At 39.0% G+C, this 22,923-nt stretch overlaps 1 long non-coding RNA gene across 1 annotated transcript; it reads left to right on the top strand.

Moving 5' to 3' along the window:
* The first annotated feature begins 3,458 nt into the window (after positions 1 to 3,458).
* On the top strand, positions 3,459 to 6,691 carry LOC130176773 (uncharacterized). Its single transcript, XR_008828920.1, has 3 exons — positions 3,459 to 3,520; positions 4,298 to 4,448; positions 6,417 to 6,691. It is a non-coding gene; the product is annotated as an uncharacterized LOC130176773 (long non-coding RNA).
* The last annotated feature ends 16,232 nt before the right edge of the window (positions 6,692 to 22,923 follow it).

A 22,923-nucleotide genomic window follows, 5' to 3' on the forward strand; every position in this document is an offset into this window, starting at 1 on the left:
GTGGGATCAAACACTTTTTTGAACTGATGCCAATGTGTAGGGGTTACTGGAAAAGGGAGTGACCTATGTATTCTCAAGAACAGTCTTTCAATATTTTGCAAGTTCTTGTTGCATGTCTAATTTGCTATGGGTGATACTGGGCTTAACAGCACCATTGGGTGTACAAAAAAAAAACATAAATATGCCTCTGTTCTTGGCTCTGTTTTGAACGAAAATCAAGTCCAGACTGACAAGTTGATTATCAAAAAAAAAAAAATTTCACAATAGCATTTTCCAGGCATGACAGGTGTGTCAGGATCTTCTGATATTTCACAACAGGTTCAGGTTAACCATCACAAGCACAGCGGCAGCAAACACTCATCAAATGATGGGAAGCCCCCTTACAAACAATTTGAACAATTGTCGATCCATAATCACATTAAGTGTACAAATCATTCAGTGGTTACACTTAGACAAAAACACAACTTTTGTATTTTGCTCTGTCGTCTTCTGCACTGCTCAGGTACCACTCCCGCCCCTCCTGCAGCGGGTGGGTGAGCGCAGCCGTTTCCTCTTGCTCGTCAGGGCCGGGAGGAGATGTGCTCAGTCCATGTGGGCCTTTCGGCAACTTTCCACCTCATCGTGAGTTATCATCGCGAGTCACAGATCAGTCATCTCACTCCCTCTTTGGAGTGAGAGTGTTTGTTTACTGATTCCTATGTTACTATAGCTCTGGTTGTTATCTGCCTTTCCTTCTGTTTACAGGGAGATAGATTTGTTGTTGTTGTAGATTTTGTTGTTTGCATATGTATTCTCATGGATGCGATATCTCAGTAACGCCTTGAGGGAATTTTTTCCATTTTGGCACAAACATTCACTTGGACTCAAAGATGAACTGATTAGGATTTGGTGATCAAAGGTCAAAGGTCAAGGTCACTGTGACCTCACGAAACGCATTTTTCGGCCATAACTCATGAATTCATACACTAATTATGACACGATTTAACTCAAATGTCTATGAGGCTAAAATGAAGTGATGAATTTTTTTATCCAAAAGGTCAAAGGTCAACTTCACTGTGACATCATAATGTTCTGCAAAAACACCTCTGGCACATTATTCAATGCTGTAACTCAGGAAGGGGAGATTGTGAACAAATTTCCTGGTCCCGGGCTGGTTGGCGGAGGGATACAACCACAGTTCTCCTTGATTCTTTTTCCTCTGGGCTAATTTTTATTATTAAAGTAACACTATGAAATGAGCAGCAGATAATGTAAATGCCATCTAACATTTCTGTTTGATTAGATGGATACATAACCTTGTTTTCCATAGTTGGTACACTGTGTGCCTCTGAGTTCATACTGTTGCTTCCATTAGCAGTGAAACCATCAATAAATGTGTGCTTGTTCCACTGGACCACAACAGAACCACCACCATGTTTGACAGATGAAGTGGTGGCTTTGGGTCAGGAGTTGTTCCTTTTTTTTCCTCCTCACTCCATCATTCCATAAAACTTTGCTCCTGTCTTTCTTCTTGTATGTTTTGATGCGCCCTGGCCTGTGTTTTTTCAGGCTCACCAGGGGATCTGCATCGTGCGGTGAATCCTCTGAGGTTGCGGTTCTGAAGTCTTCTCTTGATCATTGACAAGGAAACACGGACGCCCACATGATTTGCTGTGCAGTCATAAAGAGGTTTTTCTTCAGCAGATGATTTTCGGGTCGCCCACAAGACTTGAGCGTTTTGATCTACCGGGTCGTTTTCTAGTTTTCCTGTGCAAACCTGCTTTTTTTTTTTCTGCAAATCATCTACCTATGATATCGCTGATAGTTTTGCCTTTCTCTTAGCTTCATTATCTTCTTCTTCCTCTGCTAGTCCACAGCCACTGCCCTGACCTCCACATGATACTGGAGATCCATATCAGCTCAACAGTATTAATAAGTTCTTCCTAATTCCTTTGATATTCTAAGAAAGAGCCATGAAATTATATATCAGTTACACACATTATGAAACGAGATCAGTTTGATCTGCGCAATGAAAGGACAAACTGCAAAATTTTGAACTCATGACTGGAAAAACTGAGACAGAGGTTCACTTGGTAAAAAATGAGAAATGAAATATTCATTCATGAAACTGGAAACCCTATGTTTTGATCACCTAACAAACAAAACAGCATCTGTGTGTACATCTGCAGGTATGTCAGCTGAATACCTCTTTCATGGATTCATTTTTAATCTTTATTGTGATCTTAAAAAACAAGAAGAAATCCTTTGGAATGCTGTGAAACTGTTCCATGAAGTCACCGGTGTAAATTTAAATTTAGAGAGAAATGGCAGAACAATGACATTGCAAACTACTACAGAAAGAGGTAACTAACCAGTGTAAATATATTTAATGTCTATAGCCAGGTTTCGAATTATGGGAAACGTGATCCCCCTCAAAACAGGTAAAAACAACATTAATTCCATGTTTCATGCCTGGAGGAATCTGGTGTTATGAAAAAACACCCTTTAAGTGGACCATACCATTTCTCAACCATCACGTTAGATTAACATCTCATCTACATGCCTCACTCCCATCAGTGGCTCACATCTCGAAGTCTCTGTTCCGGTGTGTCGGGCAGACACCTCAGGTAAATGAAGTAGCAGTAGCTAACTATCTAGCTTGTTTATTACACTTTATTTTTTTACCTTCTCAGTCTCTGAATTACATTCTGCCAAGAATTTACAGATGTACACTAATGTTAGCTAGTTTTTATTTGTGCCTTAAGTCAGACCTACAGTTTTGCAAGCTAATGATAGCTAGTATTTATTTGTGCCTTAAGTCAGGCCTACAGTTTAGCAAGCTAATGTTAGCTAGTATTTATTTGTGCCTTAAGTCAGGCCTACAGTTTAGCAAGCTAATGTTAGCTAGCTGATAGCGCACCCTCTCATTTTCAGTGTTGGCTTGGCGTTTCATTACCAATATAAAATGTTATTATCTAATTTTAGCAAACACTGGTGCTCAGTCATGAACAGTCAGACAGTGGAGGATTATTTGCAGTAGAGATAGGTTTAGACATCAATACAGGGTTTATTATTCATTTTAATAGTCTTTTGTGTGGCTGTGGTGGTTTAGTTAGCCTTTTGCCTTTTTGATATTAGCTTTTATGATGGACACTCCCTTTGTTTTCACTCAGGAATTAAGGAGTTTTACCTGGTTGAGTAACTGAACAATATTGATACATGTGTGCTGTAGGCTAAGTAACTGCATTATAGCAGTGTTGGAAAGTAATTAAATACATTTACTCTAACTACTGTACTCTTGAATATATACTTAAATATTTCTATTTTATGCTACTGTATTCTAAAGATTATAACTTTAATGCTGTACTTTATATCAGCAGCTTTGTGACATACAAGGTTGATAAATAAACTAATGTAGAATTAATTATTTAATTCACTGAAAGACACACTAATTCCAACTAATTTCTACCTACTTCTGGCAGTATCATTATGGCTGGTGGCTCCCAGATACACCAGCATGTGAATCAGAGGAAACTAACAGGTAAAAAATTAAACAATTAAAGATGGTATTATAGTTCTCTGGAGCCAGGAGTGATTAGATAAAGTGGCTAGCTTTACACTTTATTGGAGCTATAATGCAAAGATCATTTCCATCATTCCCCAATAATTATAATAGTGAGACTGGGATGTATCTGACAGTTATGGATTGACAAATCGTCAGATATTAAGAGTTAAAACCTTATTCCATGTTTTATAATGAGGACAGACGGCGATACAGTGTGTGGCTATTCAGAATTAGACGTGAACTCAAGCCCATGATCGCATATTAAATGTTTTATCTAAAATAAAGTCTAGGCTCTATCTCAGACATCCTGAGTCATTTTACTCACTTGGCTTGATCTTGTCAGTTTATCCTGAACAGATATGAGACTGACCCTTGCTTTGAAATGATTACACCTTCTTAAATACACAAGGATAACCTCAAAAGCTTCCTCGCAATGCATATCATACAGGTTCACTACTGGTCAAAGATTTTGAAACACCATTTTTACAGCTGTTATTTAAACTTACATGATTTAATGTCTCTGTTTCTGGTATTACACAAATAAGTACAAATAAATAAATAAATTTTTAAAAAGGGAAAAAAAATGAATCATTAAATCTTTTGTTGGACTGAATTTAATCTAAATATTTAACTAATTCAGCAGCTGAATACACTTGTGATCTTTCTACAATGAAAATCGAATATTTAGTTCAATTTCAATTATATTTTATTCCTATAGCACCAAATCATAACATACATTATCTGACTTCACAGAGTAAGGTCAAGACAGAGAATGAGCTGAGCAGAGTGGATGGCCGGAGGAGAACCGGGGTTGAGAGACGAGGAGCAGTGGGCGAGTCCAAAGCGGAGGGTGAGCTGTGGCTCCGAAGTCACAAACGCCCCGACTGACAGCGTTAGTAGGCAGGTCTGATTAAACACAGTGATGCTGTGAGGCACATTTAAATCTTAGATCGAATATTTGACAAACAGTTTGATCATTTGTAATTCTTTCCAAGTGCCACCTGAACATGAGAATTATACCCGCTGAAGTATCGCTCTGCTACTGATCCGTCTGATCACCAACCGGTCAGGGATCAAGCCCTGGGACAGGCGGTTAGGAACAGATGATCCCTTGTTGGAAACCATCCATCTCTGGGGCAATGAGTTCACTACTTGTAGAAAATAGAAAGTGATCTAATCCTAACATGCACCTTGCCCCTCATACAGTTCCAGACTCAAAGTATCAGTCTTCTACAGCATTTGGTGGCCAAGCAGCCACATACTGTCAGACAAAGAAACATGTACATTACCACTACAAACATTTACTTGGGTATTTGGTTCTTTAAACAGTGGGGGGGGGTTTTTTGCAAAACTTAGAACTCCTTGTTCACTTGAATGTGACAAACAGGTGCACAAATTGCATCAGATCACCAACCTGAAGGTGTGTTTGTTTCCATCTTGACAAATGTGAATTGTCTGTCCAGGTCAGGAAGTGAAGTGAAATGGTGATTTTATGTCTTAGATGTGACAATGAAGTCCGGCATGTGAGGCAGGGAGGTTTTCCACTGTGTACAACACAAAATTAAAAGTCCTCCTAATGTTCTGTTTGTCCTCATATTTGTGCTTAGCATTACTTTAACTTGAGAGATTGGCTGTGATCAAATAAAATAGCAGATTTCGGGTAAACACTCAGAGAAACCAAATCCTGCATGGTTGGATGGTGGGTTATTTGTAATTAGGTGCAGAAGAAAATCCCAGTTTGGATAAACTGAAAGAAACAAAAAAAACAAACAGACAAAAAACAGGAAACAATCACCTGTCAATCAAACACAGCATAACTAAGACACACATTAGACTTAACCAGCGTACCTTTTGAATAGATTTCACTAAATTATTGCTCCATCTGTGCTCTTGTTGAAAGTAAAACTAGGAATATTATATTGCTGTTTCAACAGAACCATGTCTTGCTGAAAGCCTCCCTGTGTTTCTCTTAACCGGTGTTTATTTAAAGTGCATGCAGTGTCTGTCCAGAGGTACACCATCAGAAGATGCAAAACAGGAAGGTGCTTGGATGGCCCTAGGGGAAAAGGAGCCCCCGATGACCCCTCATATTAGCACATTTTGCAATGACAACTACAAACCTCCTTAAACCTTCCAAAAAGACATTATACAGTGCACCAAGCCCCAACCCCCTAAGTGGGGCCCCTGATAGCTAGCTTCTACCCATTGCCTGTATTCAGGGAACATCTGTAAATTGTAGTGTCTGCCAATAGTCTGCCTTGGGGGTGGAGTCGGTGGTGGGGCTCCCTTCCAGACTCTAGGATCACCACTGTGCCTGTACGTCTTACCTACATAAACGACTACATCTGGCTCAGTTGTGTAAAGAAGAAAAATTGCTAGAAGGCCTCCCTCTTCAGCTGCTGTATGAGCAATAACAGCAATGACTGATGAATGAGGGGATATAATAGCCTTGTGGAATTTGCACTGCTTCCTGTTACTGTCCCTGTAAATGAGTCAAGTGCTTCTGAAGCCTTTGTCCTCAACGCAAACCACTCTGTTCAAAACAAAGGAATACACAAACAGCAATGAAAACAAGCACGTACAACAATAAACACTACAATATGAGCCGCTACTGCGTATCTTTCCTTAATATTTTAATCCCACGGGTCTAAAACCGAATTAATTAATTAATTATGAGCCATGTAAAACCTTGTGCATTCAATTTGATTACAATATTTGTTTGTACCTAAGGGTGTTATCTCTGCAAGTCTAATAGAGACTCTATTGGACTCACACTGTCAACACACTGTCAACAACAAGCCTTTCTATTTCTTCAGCTAGTCATCAGTGCGTGTTTTTTTTCTTTCTTTCTTTTTTTCTTTTTTGCTGCCAGGAACTTTGATCAAAGGATTGACGATGGTAAACGACAAAGAAAGAAGCGGATCCGAGGTTCAGATGAAGTAATGTTCACAGGGGACATGGCTGGTGAGAAAGTAATGAACACATTGTTGTCACCTGTAATGCGTAACAAGCCTATTATAAGTAAAGTTAACACAACTTATCTTCAAATCACAGTCCTCAGTTTTTATGCCATTGAACAGTGACGGATATGGGAGGTCACTTTAGCTTTGCTTTTCACTGTGTTCTATTTAAGCATGCATGTGTGCCTGTGTGATGGGTATAAGAAAACATCTGTGTACTATTATACTTTTGGTATGCATGAAAATAGAAATATATATATATATTGCATCATTTTTTCCCTTGGATTAAAGAAAAGTTAAAGAAAGCTATACTACAGTTATGTGTACATGAAGTGCTCTGGTCTGATTGTGCCTCGGTTGGAATTAAAATCAGCCTGATCTGTTATTCCAGACCGACGCCGACCCTGAACTGTGTCAAAAGCAGTGTGAGTGGGGGAGTAAGAAAAGAAACAGTGTAGCTTCAGAGCTTAGAGAGAGAGTCTGCTTTACATATTTAGCCACTCTACTGTAAATAAAACAGTTATTTCTCCCTTTTCATCATTTTAGTGTCACATTCTCCCCTTTTCTTTTGCAGAAAAACATAATTTGACTCACACCCAAAGACGTAATTTGTGTTAGCACCTGCATAACCAGATTTTACCTTGGAAAAAACAGTGACCATAAAACAGTCTTTGATTAAGTCCATATATCTGAGATGTAGTTGCTCCCTGTTACTCTTGCAACATGAACAAAAAACAGTTGGCTTGCTGTATAATCAGACATATAATCATTAACCGCTGAACCATTGCATGATGTTTACAGATTTTATTTTATGGGTGAGGCCCTGATTATTGACATGTGTGCACATCAATCAAAGCACACACATTCTGCAGCTACTTCAGCATCTACACACACACCTAACAAGATTACACACATAGCCTACAGCAGTATGGTTTTCAATGACAGACAAGAAGACAGAAAATTACAACTGTAAAATCCACTGAGTGTTAAAGTTGCCTCTTATTTATATACTTTTTTTTAGCACTTAAGAATTGATATCAAAGTATATTGAGTTTAAAAAAAAAGGATAATAATTTTCTCCCATTACTATGTTTTTGATTTTATCAAATACTGAAAAGGCTCTTTAAATGCTTTTAACTCATGCTAAGGGGCAACACACAAGTAATAAGTTTAAAAGACTGCTAATAACTCATCAGCAGTCCGTGACAGTTTAAGATGTATTCATCAGTTTTCGATCACAGGGGGCTGACAGATATACGGCCTTAAAATATTAGCACTGTATAAGTTAATAACATCAGTGAATGTGCCATAAAACCAAAGCAATAAGTAAAAAGATGCTTAAAAATGCCAAAGCTGGTAATAATTCTCTGCAGGTTCAGCACTATGGCCAGTCCCTTTTTAGATTACATGTAGCTAATCTGATTAATGTAATGCAAACCATTACAAAACATAAATGTTTAACCTATTCAAACGGTTTCACTTGTTTTAATTTCTATAGTTAGTATCGGTTTCATATACAACCTTTCAGTAAGTGTTCCTCCCACACACATTTTGAAGTGTTTATTAATTTTATAAACACTTTCCCAAAGGGAAGGTGGTGTCAGACCTCTGAAACTTCCTGGGGATTTCAGCTGCTTTCTATAGTACAGAATTGGCAGCACTGCCTGACAGCACCAGAATTTCTTCATGCAAAAGCTATAGTGGTTAAGTTGAGCTTTTCCAGTATAGCGTGAGCAGAATGACCATGAAGGGAGTTTATGGGGAAAAAAACAAAAGAATTGATGCAGACAGCTGTAAAACAAATGTGCTATACTTTTATTACTACGGTGAATGACTGTATAGACAAAACAAGTCAATAAAACCATTATTTCCTTAAAATATAAGCAGATACTCAACTCTGGATTCTGTGGGAAAACACTCAAACTTATTAAGATCCACCCATGAGAATTAAACTTTAAAATCAAAGCCAAATGTTATTGTGAAGTTGTAATACATGCTGGACCAAACACAACTGTCTGTATGCAATCCCAGCTCAGCCGCTAACAGCAAATACCTAAAACCTATAAGAAGGGGTTGAAGTTAACCCACATGGCCTCTGCATTTAAAAAGATCTGTATTGAAAGGTTCATGACCTAAAGAAGTTAGACCCAGCAGTCGACACGTAGCCTGCTCCACTCCACCTCCGCAACAACAAAGCCCACAGTAGCTTTAATGTTAATCCGTGTCAGCTAAGTTATATCCTACTGCTTGACTGTTAAGTGCCCTGAAATAACCTCTGTTATGATTTGTTGCAATATAAATAAAACTGACTTGGCTGAACTGGTGCCAAAGGTTTAAAGTCCCAGTAAAATTAAAGTTAGAGCATCTATAGATTTTGTAGTGTGGCATATTTCAATGGAAAACCATCTGCGAGTGGGGTGTCATTTCGAATGACCCTTCAGGGTTTTGATTTCATCGCCTAGAAGCAGGTTTGATTTGGGCACGAATCTCTATTTGAATTTTGGATTTCTATTTGGAGGTCATTATACAGCTGTAGAGAACTGTGCGCCCCCACCCACAAGGACGAGGGACAGTTACTTTAGCGCTTACACCAAGTGACTGCACCTTGTAGTATTGTAGCCTTAGCGCTGAGATCAGGGACGATTTGGTGGTCGCTGTTGGAATGAGGACATTTTACTGTCCTGTCAGGACTTGGGACACTCAGTTTAAAGCCAGGACAGTCCCGGACGTCTGGTCTCTAGAACCCAAACACTATTGTTAGCAACTGCAACCTGCAAGCTAACAATGTCAAGTGTGTTCCTTTTCTCACATCAGATGTGATTGGATAACTGTATGAGGACAAACCCGTTTTGGGACATTTTTGTGGAAACAGCATCAAAGCCTTCAAAGCGTCTGAATGGGTGAATCCTGCTATGACACAGACTGATATCTGAGAGTCGGCGTTGCTGGGAGACATATTGTCAACTTCCACTATGTGCTAATGACTGGAGCTGTTTATCAAGCTGTGAACCATTAGCCACTTAAGCTGCCGAATGTGTACTCCACTCAGACGGTTGAAGCTAGTAAGCTTAGCTTCCTGACAGTAGCACTGATTCCCACTAGACGTTACTATTCGTTCATGTTATTTCAACTCCTGCTGAGTCATTGGCAGCTTCTGCTCACAAAGATGTGGGTCTAGCTAACATTAGCATCAGTATTTCATATGTCAAGTAAACATCAGCAGGTAGTGCTATGAGTTCAGCAGGGTCACAGAGGAACACGGGGAGCGCTGAAATTACAGATGGCGAGGCAACAGGTAATTGATATTATCAACGTGAACGTGATATCTCAGGAACGCTCTGAGGAAAGTGTCTTCAGATTTTGCACAAACATTCACTTGGACTCTAAGATGAACTGGTTAGGATTTGATTGTCATGTTCATGTGACAAATATTTGGCCATAAACTCAAGAACAAATATGCTATGCAATTTAATACAAAGCTAATGGGCTAGGATAAAATGATGAAGTAATGACATTTTATATCCAAACGGTGAAAGATGAACAACATAACATTTCTTCTGTGCCTTGGGAACCAGGAAAATATATGATTTATTCCACTGTGGTTTTAAACAATGTGTGTTGCAACTTGCTTTAAATCAAAAAAATGTTGCATTTGGGCCTTGAGAACATAGCATTAAACCGCAGGGCGGCAGTGGTTCAGCAAGTAAAACCGAATCGGAGGGTCGGGGGTTCGACGCGGCCCGCATGTTGACGCCTTCTTGGGCAAGATGCCAAACCCCAAACTGTTCTCTGTGTACCGTCAGTGTATGAGTGTGTGATAGAGATACGCTGTATATATACTGTATATATAGGAGGGGTGTATTAACCACATTATAACCATTTCTCCTGTACCACTGTGTGAAACTCTTCAGGCTCAGGTCAACAGCGCGATTGTGGTACACATCTGTGGAATGGCAACAAGTAAACTGGAAAATTAAATGTCGAAAATACGAAAAACAATTTGGTGCAAATAAAAGAAAAGTAACAAATTAAAACGTGCCCTGAGATGATGCCCTTTTATGTGTGGTCACACTTTCGACTCAGTGGCCTTGTTTTATTTTGTGTATTTTGTAAGAAGATATGACTTGGAAGTAATTCATGTATAGTATCAGCTTTGCATGCTGCTAAGCTTTCCCAAAGAGGAAGCGTTAAATAGAGACAGACAATGGCCCTGTTGAAGGAAGACACATGTGGTATGTTGATTTAATAATTTGGGTTTTTTTATGGGGTGGGTAATGACATCTGATATCCAGATGTTCCTTATACATAGAAATCCAAACATGAACCTGAAACTGATGTTTGGACTGTTGCCCAGATTCAACTGTTTGCTTCATGATTTCTCAACTGACATGAACATCGGATCAATTACAGCAGTGAGCGCCGACAGGAGGAATCAAATATCGTGGTTCTGCGTAAAGATGTCTGGGTTTGTTTATTAGCTCCATAGCTTGTTTGTATATATAAGGCAAAGACAAATAACATATGAAAGGCCAAATCTTTAGCAGGAAGTTTCTGTATCTCTCCCAGCAGCAGGTGGATGGATGGGGAAGTTTTCTTCTGTGAATGTGTGGCAGCAGAAGTACAGGAATGAAGTTAACAATATTTATTGCAAGTTGCAGGGGACAGATGGGTTGAAGGGTTTAGGGGGTAGCCTGAGCTGGTACCTGTGAGCCGGGGTCTGAGGCTGGGGCAGGGGAAAGTTAAGAGCCGAGGCAGAAGGACCAGTGAGAGTGAGATCCAAGAGACCTGAGTCCAGCAGGGACCCTTAGTGGAGCAGCCGGGCGGAGGCAGAACAGCAGGCTTGACCAGACGAGATGGGGGAGACGCAGGCTGGAGTCCGTACAGGCAGGACTGGGAGGGGATTGGAGAACAGGATGAGTCTTAGAGAGCAAACAACAAGAACTAGATGCAGAAATAGAGAAGAACTGGTAAATAAAGGCTTGAAACGTAGCAAACACTGACTGGTAAGTCTACAATCTGGCAGAAAATGGCAAAGCTTAATATTTGAAAATCGCCATCAATTAGAACGATACCAAAGAGGAAGCGATATCTCTCCTTACATCTCAGAACAGCATACGGTCCGATAAAGGATCTGATACTACCTGTTTGCATTCATCTTGTAATTTACTGCCCTCTTGTGGCCACAGTAGGCTATTGTCTCTGGAGGCTAGCTTGACTACCGGCTGTTGCATCGACCATTTCTGTCACTTTCATGGGTATGGCTGAGTCCCATTGACAAAAGGCTGGGGATTGTCAAACAGCATTTTTTGGACATTTGTCCTTAGGCATTGGGGATAATCCTGAGATCTTTGACGGAAGCTATAGCTAGCTACAGACAAGTGTGCTTTTCAAGCTGCCCTTGACTCAGCTTCCACTGTTCTGAGATCAGTTATGATATTGCGCTCATTATTATTAGTGTGTAGCTAATGCCACATATTTCTGTCTGAACCCGACCCGAGTCTGAGGGAATAGTAACGGAGCATGGCCCGAATGTGACAGGCATTCTGATAGAGGCCGAAGCCAACCCATGTAAGCTGAAGCATATGATTAGTTTTTGTTTCAGTGGTCACAGCTTGGCTCTCTACCCAGATTACACGTGTGGGAACTTTGTAAATGACAGTCAAAAGAACCTAAACATCATTTATAAATGCTTGCATGAGCCTCACTTTGCTACGGTCAGCCCCATTTACTAATTTTCTAATTTGCAAGTCGCTTTTATGCAAAGCGACTTACAGTCTACCCTCTTGTTATTCTACACATGTGCAGATGTGTTTGAAAACTGTACATTCCCAATAGAAAATTACTTCAAAAGTGTTTTCTTAGTAAGAGTTAATAGGTGGTTGGTCCTTCGGCTGTTCTTGCCGACCTGTGAAAGTCACCTCTGATTTGAAGAGGTTTGATTACGGTGATGAGATGCAGCCGTTGGCTCTGCTCTGACTCCAGCACACCTGCAGGCAATCACAGACACACGCACGCACACACACACGCACACACACACACACACAAGGAGAGAGAGAGAGAGAGAGAGAGAGATGTAACGTGTTTTCATTAGAATAACAAAACCATTTTGCTTATACAGTAGAAGTACATAACACTTAGCAAGTGCTGGAGCACATTAAAAGTAAACAGTTCCACTTTTCAAGTCATAAATACAGTCAGTTAGAGAATAAAAACATAAAAAATGAAACAGAACAAGAAATGAAACTAAAAGAACAACAAACAACAACAAAAGATGTCGAGACCTTGTGATCACAAAGAAGCTGTGAAATCCAACATTAACTCAGACCTCTCTGACCTATATATCCAGGAATCCCAAATCTGTGTCAGATGGCATTACAATCTGTCCAACATAGAGCACCCTCTATCCCTCAGTCAGCTCCTTAACATGTGCAACGGGTGCACAAGTTATTTCACATGAGAGATTTTCATTTTATGTCCAAAGTGCCCTTTTGTCTAGGCCCATTTGGAACAGCTGTAGGCACCTTTAGGCGTGGTTGGATGAGACCAGTTTGTTCTGAGCATACTGAGACCTTTAGACTTTTAATTCTGAAGGAATTCTGCGAAACACATGTTCACTCCCTGATTTCCACTGGAATGTGTTGGAGCTAACTGTCGTATATCTCCCATTCACTTTGCCCCACTAATTCACTGGAATACATTTAGAGCTGGTTGGTTTCTCGCCAACCAAAGTAAATGTACTGTCAATGTTATTTTCTTGTCAGTAGTATACAGTGTCAGATTTAAACATGCCAAGTTTTATTTAAAGTACTTTTGTCTACACACTGTCACAATCAGTGCAGCACCATGGACAGTGCCTCATTGGGCTTTGAATAAATCAGGACTATCCTCACTGTTGTCTTAATATTCCATTTACATTTTGAACTTAGTATACTTTCATATACTGTATAAAATTATTTATATTGCGAAGAGGAATCAGAAATTTGTGTAAGTCATATATCTTATATGTCCAAAGTTTACAATATTTTATCGTTTTACACCACTGTAGCCAAGCCTGACTTCTACAAATTACATTCATATGAAATATTTGGGGAGGAAATGGAATATAGCTCGGATTACGTTGGCATGCAGCATTTCTGGTCTTGTGTGGGAAAGTGGTGTGGTTTTCTTTAAGCTCAGTTCAGGGAGAGGTTAGGATCGACATCTCAAGACAGCGTTAAAACACTTAATACTATTCTAATACATATTGCGTTCGCTGGCGAACATTTTGTTCCAGTCCAGGAACGCAGTGTGATCAGCCATGACAGCGCGGATGGTATTGTCATCACTTTTTGTATCATCATGGTAAAATGTTTTCCAACTGTAGCAGGAACTACCACAGAGGTAGAGGTAGAGGTTTTGAGTACTTCCGCAGCTGTTTATATGTCTGTCTCTATGCGGACAGATTTTTTCACCGCAATAGTTTACATCCCATGAGTCCTGACCACTAATGTAGTAATGACTACTGAGTACTCATGGGTCAGGGCTGGTGTGATCTCTAGTTTTCTCACAGCTCAGTTGAGAGGGAGAGGTCAAGGGTCGACATCTCACATGTCAAGACAGTGCTGTTTCTCAAAATACTTAATCTTTCCTTAACTTTATCCAGGTGTTTTAGTTTCCTGAACTTAACCACACCTTAACAACACTGTACTTACCATGATAACAATTTTATTACCTTAAAGTTGTACTATGTAATTTTTAATATGTTAAAGACACAGTACACAACACTAGAGGTCTCAATCAAAACAATAACAAAAGACAGAGTTTGGTGATGTCATGAAGTACTGTAGGATCATGTAAGTTGTTGCCATCATTGCAGTCAGCTACTTCCAGTTAGGATTGCTTCAGTGTCAGTTGTTTAGGAGGTTTTCGCCAAAAGCTGAATTATCCACAGAGGTTGATCCTCTCCAAAGCAAAAAGACCAGATGATCAAAACAGTTAAAAAACACTGACGAAAGCAGTTTCGCGTTAAAAAAATCGAGTTTGAATCACTAACCCATATTTATTAACGTATATTAGGCTCAGGTCCTTTGACAACTGCAGTGAAATGATGCAGAGGTTTCAGTCAGTGGCAGCCAGTGTATATGTTTATCCTGCAGCCTGCAGGGGCGGCAGCATTTCCAACACGAACACAAGGAGACTGGACAAGCTGGTCAAAAACGCTTGGTCTGTGCTTGGCAGGAGTCTGGACTCACTCAGGACTGTTTCGAGAGATTCATGCAATGTAAGATGGAGGCCATCTTGGACCAATACCAACCATCCTCTCCACAACATTCTGGCAGGAGAGAGAAGCAGCTACAGCTGCAGCAAACGTCTCATCTCACTGCGCTGCAGAACAGAGAGGTTCGGGAGATCCTTTGTTCCCACTGCCATCAGACTGTATAACAACTCCGCCAAAGGATGTGGACTAATGTAATTATTATTGTTTATTTATTATTGACTGTTAATATTATTATCAACAATGAGCCAATGGACACGTGAATTTCCCCTAGGGGATAAATAAAGTATCTATCTATCTATCAATCTATCTATTACAGCTGTTCTAAGATTTTAAATCAACAGAGGCAGTTAAAGTAGTTTTGTTAAGTTGTCTAAATTCACAAAAACCGCCTTAAAAATTGTTCGTTTGTTTGTTTGTTTGTTCTGTCCGCAGTGCAATACTTTCTTAATGAAGTGTTCCAGCAAGATGAATATCATGGCCCAACATATGCCCAGGTCCTTGCTCCAAATCCGGTCTATTTCCACATCTGGTCTTATTCTTGCTTTTATCCTCCAGTGTTGACTGATAGCCAGGAAGATTTTCTATATGTGCACTGGGATTGGTCCAGATGTGAAAATTGCATCTGATAGTCATGTTTTATGTCGGCCGCACTTGGGCTAAAGAACTGTACTGTATATGGCCCAGGTATACTCACCAAAATAATTTTGCTATCTGGCGGGGCCTCTTTACAAAAACGTTAAAATTGATTTTCAAAAGTTAATCAACACAGGCATGGCAATCACCAAACAACCTGTTGTCATTGATACCTTCAGCATTGTAAACTAGACTGACAGGTAGAACTGTGGGTAAATAGAGATAGGGCATGCAGGCTAAAAAAACTCTGAACTGATGCCAATGTGCAGGGATTACAGGAAAGAGGAGTGATCTATCTATTCTCACGACCTTTTACTTAAAGTATTTAGCAAGTTGTCGTGGCATGTCTATGGTGATACTGGGCTGGGATGATACTGGGCTTCACAGGTACATTGGGGACATGAAAACACAAAATGTTGATCTTGGCTTTGTTTTCAATGAAATTCAAGTGCAGCCTGATGAGCTGATTACCAAAAAATTTCACAATAGCGTTTCTAGTCACGACAAGTGTGCCCAGGTGTGTGTTTTTTTGACACTTCAACATTACAGATTCCAGCTCTAAATTTTTTGTTTCAGTTTTATTGTTGTGTCTTTATATTACATTAATAAATTTGAAATCTTTGGCATAGGTATTTTATTGTAATAACAACAACCTGCAAAGGGTCTGCAGAAATAAATTACATCACAACATGCATGCATGAATGATTAAATGAGGCAATACTAAGGTACACATTTCCGCTCATGTTTTTATACATAAAATCATCATGCATTCACTGACAGTCTTTCAGTAAATCATCATAAACTGTCATAAGCACAGTGGCAGCAGACAGTAATCCAATGATGAAGATCAGATCAGAGAAGGTTAGAAGAACAAAAATTGATATTATGGTCAGATTGTAAGACTCTCCAGAGTTGGAGACTGCATGGTCACACACAAAGAAATTCAAACGTGGACTTGTCCACTGCCACTGACCCACACCCCAAATGACAGGCACAATGAGATGGCTGGGACAGAGACAGATAGGACTTGTAAAAACTTTAAAAACTTTATGGATGTTTTGACGGTACACCTATGGTGGCTTACTGGGATTTGTCCCCATAGTTGCAATAGTCAATCCAACTTTGATGGAGAGACCTCCAAAGGTTGAAAGGCATGAAGACGGAAGCATAGTTTGCTCTGTTTCTGCTTGATAAGTGGGAAAGATTAGCTTTGCCAATAGGTCAGTATCGTTTTGTCTTATTTGCTAATGTTTGAGATTGCTAATCCCAACTGGTTAGTTAGGAAGCAAGTACTGGTGGCACATTTCTGTGTTTGGTATTGACCATATATTTAGGATCATTGTTGAGCTGAATGATGAAATGTCCAACGTGTTTTGATGCATTTGGATGAATCTGAGCTCACTGAATGCTCCTGTAGACCTTCATCCTGTTGCTTCCATCGGCAGTGAAATCATCAATAAATGCCAATGTGTCAGTTCCAATGGGCCACAACAGAACCAGCACCATGTTTGACAGATGAGGTGGTGGCTTTGGGTCATTTGTTGTTCCTTTTTTTTCTCTCCACATTTTCCTGTAATACAGTTTTAATAAAGGTTGATTTTTGTTCAAACAGGCAACCAGCCCTCTCAGATTTTCAGGCTCACCAGGGGATCTGTATCGTGCAGTCAATTCTCTGAGGTTGTGGTTCTGAAATCTTCTCTTGATCATTGACAAGGAAGCACGGACGCCCACATGACTTGCTGTGCAGTCATAAAGTGTTTTTGCTTCACCAAATGATTTTCGGGTCACCCACAAGACTTGAGCATCATTTTCCTAGTTTTCCTGCTTTTTCTCGTTATCTTCTTCTTCTTCCTCTGCCAGTCCACAGCCACTGCCCTGACCTCTGCATGATACTGGAGATGCGAATCAGCCATGAGAGCTCAACAGTATTAATAAGTTCTTCCTAATTCATTTGAAATTCTAAAAAAGAGCCAAGAAATTATATATCAGTTACACACATTATGAAACAAGATCAGTTTGATCAGCGCAATGAAAGGACACTGCAAAATTTTGAACTCATGACTGGAAAAACTGAGACAGAGGTTCACTTGGTTAAAAATTATAAATTAAATATTCATTCATGAAACTGGAAACACTATGTTTTGATCACCCAACAAACAAAACAGCATCTGTGTAACCGTGGAGTTTGTCAGCTGAAGACATGTTCTTCTTCTATGAAATCATTTTTAATCTTTAAAAATTATTTCACAACAGACAACTGATAATATAAACTGCCACAGAAAAGATGTAACTAATAAGTATAAATATGTTAAATGGCTGAAGCAAGATCAATAATTGATATGATCTAAATTTAAAAGATTATAACTTTAACACTGTATTTTACATCAGCAGCTTTGTGAGATACAAAATTGATAATAAACTCATGTAATATGTATGTAATATTCATAATGTAATGTTATTATTTAACTCAATTGAACACAAATTATGAATTCCAACTATTATTTCTGTACAGCCACTGATGGTTATTAACTATCATTGGCTATATAGCTTTATTTTCATGACGTAATTTTCCAAACTTATTGATGCTTACTTAGTATAAAGAAATACTTGCAATGTGAAACTACGTTTTCAGAGGTAAATTATAAAAGTTATGCAAACAGGAAATATCAGATCAGAACACCACAGTGCGTCACTGGCCTGAATCAACATCCAGACAAGCAATAAGTGAGAAGTGAGATTAAGTGACATTTAAGTTTTCCTGTTTTTTTGTGTGCCTCTTGTTAGTGTAATGCCACATATTTCTACCTACCAATCAGAATTGAACAGAAATAGGAAACAGCAAACAAGTCTGAAGACAGTTGTTGGGTTGCCGGGCAGAATCAAGGTAGATTGTACAACAATTCATGAAACCACAAACTTGTCAGGCAGGTAAAATAAACCAGCCAAAAATGACTGGAAAACTACAAGCATCTTGTCACCATCAACAATTTGGGCCATTATTGCTGAAGAGCGCCCTGTAGGAAGCACTTTAATGAGGGAACTGGATACAGCTGAGCAGGCAGGTGATCCTGTCAGGTGATATCTGGAGGAAAGAAACTCACTGAGGGCAACTAGTGGGCAGATGGCGTATGACAGACTCTGGAAAACTTGAAAATAATTCATCCTCATACTGAACATGTGGAAATGAGATGATGGAAACATCAAAGTGACAAAGTATTGCACAAGACTATGATCATTTAAAACTAAATGCAATCACTGCATGAGAATATTTTCATGAAAAAGGAACAATACGTCTAATAACTTGACAAATCGTTTCATGCAAGAATTCAGCAAGTAAAACAAACATGAAACTGAACATTCAAATAGTGCGAGACAACCTGATTTGTCTTACTTCCATATATCTCAAAATATTTAAATTATGATTATAATTATAATTATAATTATATATGACAAACAACCATCTGAACCTGTCGAAAATATTTATATAAAAATATTTGGAGTGTTTTTCTTACTCAAATATTATGAAGAGAATCCAAACCAGGACTTGATACCCAACCCTATTCAGCACCTGCCTGGCACAGACCTGGTGCTATTTGTTGCAAGAATTATAATTATTATTGCAGTTAATTGCATTTTATTGTGCTGATGTTGCTTTAATTGTGTCCATCCACTGTAGTCCAGTCTGTCTTATTTTACAACTGACATTTACTGGCAGTGGCTGCGGCAAAAGATGGTATTATTCATTCACCTGTCCAAGTCAGTCCAAAACCATTCCAGGTATTCAAATATCCAAGTCCCTCTCTAACCTCCTTCCGGGTGTGGAGGTAAAACAAGTTAGGATTGCAGCCCTGAGCCATATTTAACAGCCACTGCTGCTTCACAATAAATAGATAATTCCCATGCAATCTTTGGAATATTCATGACTATTCTTGTTTAAGTCGCCGTAATTCAAGATAATCCAATTACACCAACAGCAGAGTATTGCTTCAAGCTAATTAAAACTGGTTCATTTAGCCACTTAATAATCCAATTGCAGTTATGCACATAAATGCTCAATCCTCTAGGGGCCAATTATAGGTTTGCACACTATCGCTGAGTCGGAATTTCAGGTCTGTGAAGGTAGTGTGGTTTATTTCTGTGCAGTTAATCTTGCTGCTTGTCTAGTATTGGTCACACAGTGACAGTTCCACTTCCTGTTGACAAGAGAAAGTAGGTTATAATCTGGCATCATTATAGTATGGCTTCATTCCCATCTTTTCCTTTCTAAACTTTGTTTTCACAGGAACAATGTTGGAATGTAAATTAAGCTCAAATTAATGTCTAAAAATGTCTAAAATTAATGAATTAATTGTAGGGTGGTAATTTATTTTGCTGGAAGGCAGAGGCCCTGCAAGACTTGAACTACTGCTGGTGGCTGCGTCTTGAGTAACAGTCTTAATTTACTTATGCCAACAACTTGTCACAATGCTTTCCGAGCTTAGTATCTGTGTAAGCAGTTAAAATTAGACATCCAGTGTGTGCAAACCTTATGCAAACCAGGTAAACAGCAAAAATACACAAAAGTGAATCTATTTGAGTTTGGAAACATGTAGGTGCGGTCCCACAGAGATCATTAAATCATGATTGAAGATCAGAAAAATTATTCGTTTGCAGATTAATTCCTGCTTGGCTTTCCCTTCCCCCCCGAGTCAGTGACTTCTTACGGTGCAGCCCTGTCTGGCTTTTTTATCTCTTGTTGGCATTCATCCTAAGTCTGAGAAAAAAACAGTAGGGCTTTGGGTGAACTTAAAACAGGAACCTCTGAGGACTAGGAGAATATAACTAGTTCCCAGTAAATGTGGTACAATGACCCCGCCTCTAGTGCAGGCCTTTGCACACCAAGTCAATTTTTTTTCATTTTGAAATGTTGAATATTAAAACAAAAATTTGTGTATCGTCTGTTAGGTTTACGCACAACTTCCAAAACATTGTCAGTTATAACATAATATAAGGCTCAAAAGAAGTGAACTGTGTTTATGAATGAACTGGGATATGAGGGGCCTTTAAAGACTTTATTTCCCTGAGGCAGCGGAGTGTGGCTGTGTATCATATTGCCAGCCGCTGTTGAGAGTTACCTGAATCCTAATTGGGCGGATTCTGTTTGATATGAGTCTGTTCTATTTTAATGTTTTTCCGTGCCTCTGTAAAGCAGTTGGCACTATATAAATAAACTTGCCTCGCCTTGCAGCTCTAGTATGAGGAAAAAAGTCAGACACCAACTCTGTGCCAAACACAAAAAAATGTTGTAATAGTGGATTTCTACTATAAATGCACTCAAATCAAAAATCCATAAAAATAAATGAATAGAATACTTTATTATGTGTTATTTTTTCTGTTCACATTTTCACATGATACTTTGACAAGTGATACTACATCTCATGTTTACTTTGTACAAAATTTAAAGTAACATTATATACATATTAACAAATTAAGACGTGCAATAAACTTGCCATTCTTGCTGAAAAGGGGGGTGTGGCTCTACTTTAGATAATGAAAAACACTGTGATTGGCTTATAGATATCCAGTAAAATGCATCTGTACATTTGGGTACAGTCAGATAACAGTAATCATAAATCTAGGCATCCTAGAAAAGCTATATCTATAGGAATGGTCACACCGAATGGGTTGAGTTCGGCTCTATCTTTCATTGTGAGAGCATCTTCTTCATTTCATGTTTGCACTTTGTAATGCTTTCCCTCAAAATTCTTGCTATTCCTACAGAACCTGCTGAGATTTCACATCTTGGAGAGTGCAAAATAAGAAGCGACACATTGTCAGCCATCCTGACTCAGACCTCAGGTATTTCCACTTAGTGTGTACTCATGAATTAATCCTGATTGATGCATTAGCAGAGCAGATAGAGTTGCCAGTGAATACTGTAAATGCCCTCAGAGAATTGTACAACCTTGTTAGCTGTCAGGTGGAAAATTAGCAATAAGAAGCCATTGAATATTGATATATTTCATGTTACATAATTTATGAAAAAAAAAAAAAATAATTCCAGCAAATCTACATAGGTTATGGATTTTCACTTTGTAGTACTAGTAGTAGTACTGTGAGACAGGTTGACTGGGCTGGGGCTAGCTAGTTAGCATGCTAACTTAAGTAGATGAAAAGTGTTGAAAACTGGTGTTGCTGTCCACCTCTGAAGACAGCTCTTGGTGAGTAAAAATGAAGTTTGATTCTGAACTTGGAACGTTTTTTCTAAACTGGTTAGTAAATAGCTGTTAATGCTAATGTTAGCTATCTAGCGAGAGTGACTCTATTATTTTTGTACAAAAAACAACAAAATTGGGGAGCGCAACCCTCGTTAAGAACAGGGAAACAAAACAAAAGAAAAACAACCTCAGCAGAACAAGCAACCACAGCCAACAACACGATCTAAAATAATAAAAAAGATTTATAAAATACAGTGTCATTTTGCCCAAGAACAGGTGTACATATTCCCCTAAAATAACTGTAATTGATAATGAATATAATCATGCAATAAAATGTAATTTTAGCCTTAACCCTAACAGGTATACGTCTCAGCAACAGCCAACTCTTTTGTAGCCTTTTAGTCCTGTAATTTGCCGGTGACCTCAGTGTGAACTGCACCCACACCCACCTGCACATCTGCTCCCAATGCCAGAATCAGCTTTACCTTTTAGCTATTGTTCTCTTCCAAATGCTGTTAAATCACCCCAGCCTTAAGGTGCAGTCAGACCCGATTTCACCTGGCAAAATGTGTTGTGATGGCAAGCAAGCCAAACACTGCATAAACTGTTGTAGTCAGTGAGTTGTAAATTATACGACTTCTTAACTCACTGTATTGTTATTAACCTCTGTCACTGTAGATACATGAATAATGTTTCTCTCAAACTTGATGGACATGCATATCCACAAAATTCGTCAGAACAATGCATAGTTGCAATGCAAGTGAAGGAGACCCAGTCAGTTTACAACAGGAGAATAATATATTTGGCCCTGGTTCTAAAAGAAATTAATCGGGAGCGAAATCTGGTCTGACCACATCTTTAGCAATCCAGCCTTGTAATCCTCTTTTTCCTGCCTGCTCTGTAATGACAGAATTGTTCTTGTGATGGTTATAACAGAGCAGGCAGGAAAAAGAGGACTACATGGCTAGATTGCTTAAGATGTGGTCAGATCAGTACCCAATTCTGTACAGTTTTGCATTACAGTATAGTAAGCATTTCAAAACCTGTGCATTGATGCTTGCCATTAATCGACATTTGAAGTTGTGTTTTCAAGAATTTAATCTGAAGGAATGTGCAAACCTCAGGGCTCATATATTAGTCACAACTGTCGACACTGATAAATTGTGCATTCGATTGCAGTTGCTCAGACTGATGGAGGTAGTGGGGGTGAAAAGCAATGGAGCATGTTGCAATGGAGGGTAGTATTCAAAGTCTCAGTCTTCAGAGTAGCTCTAATGTGTAATGTTTTTATCAGAAATAACACTCAGTCAAAATCCAAAGGAACTCAAATGG

The sequence above is a fragment of the Seriola aureovittata genome, chromosome 10 (assembly GCF_021018895.1).
Source record: "Seriola aureovittata isolate HTS-2021-v1 ecotype China chromosome 10, ASM2101889v1, whole genome shotgun sequence".
Classification (NCBI taxonomy): domain Eukaryota; kingdom Metazoa; phylum Chordata; class Actinopteri; order Carangiformes; family Carangidae; genus Seriola; species Seriola aureovittata.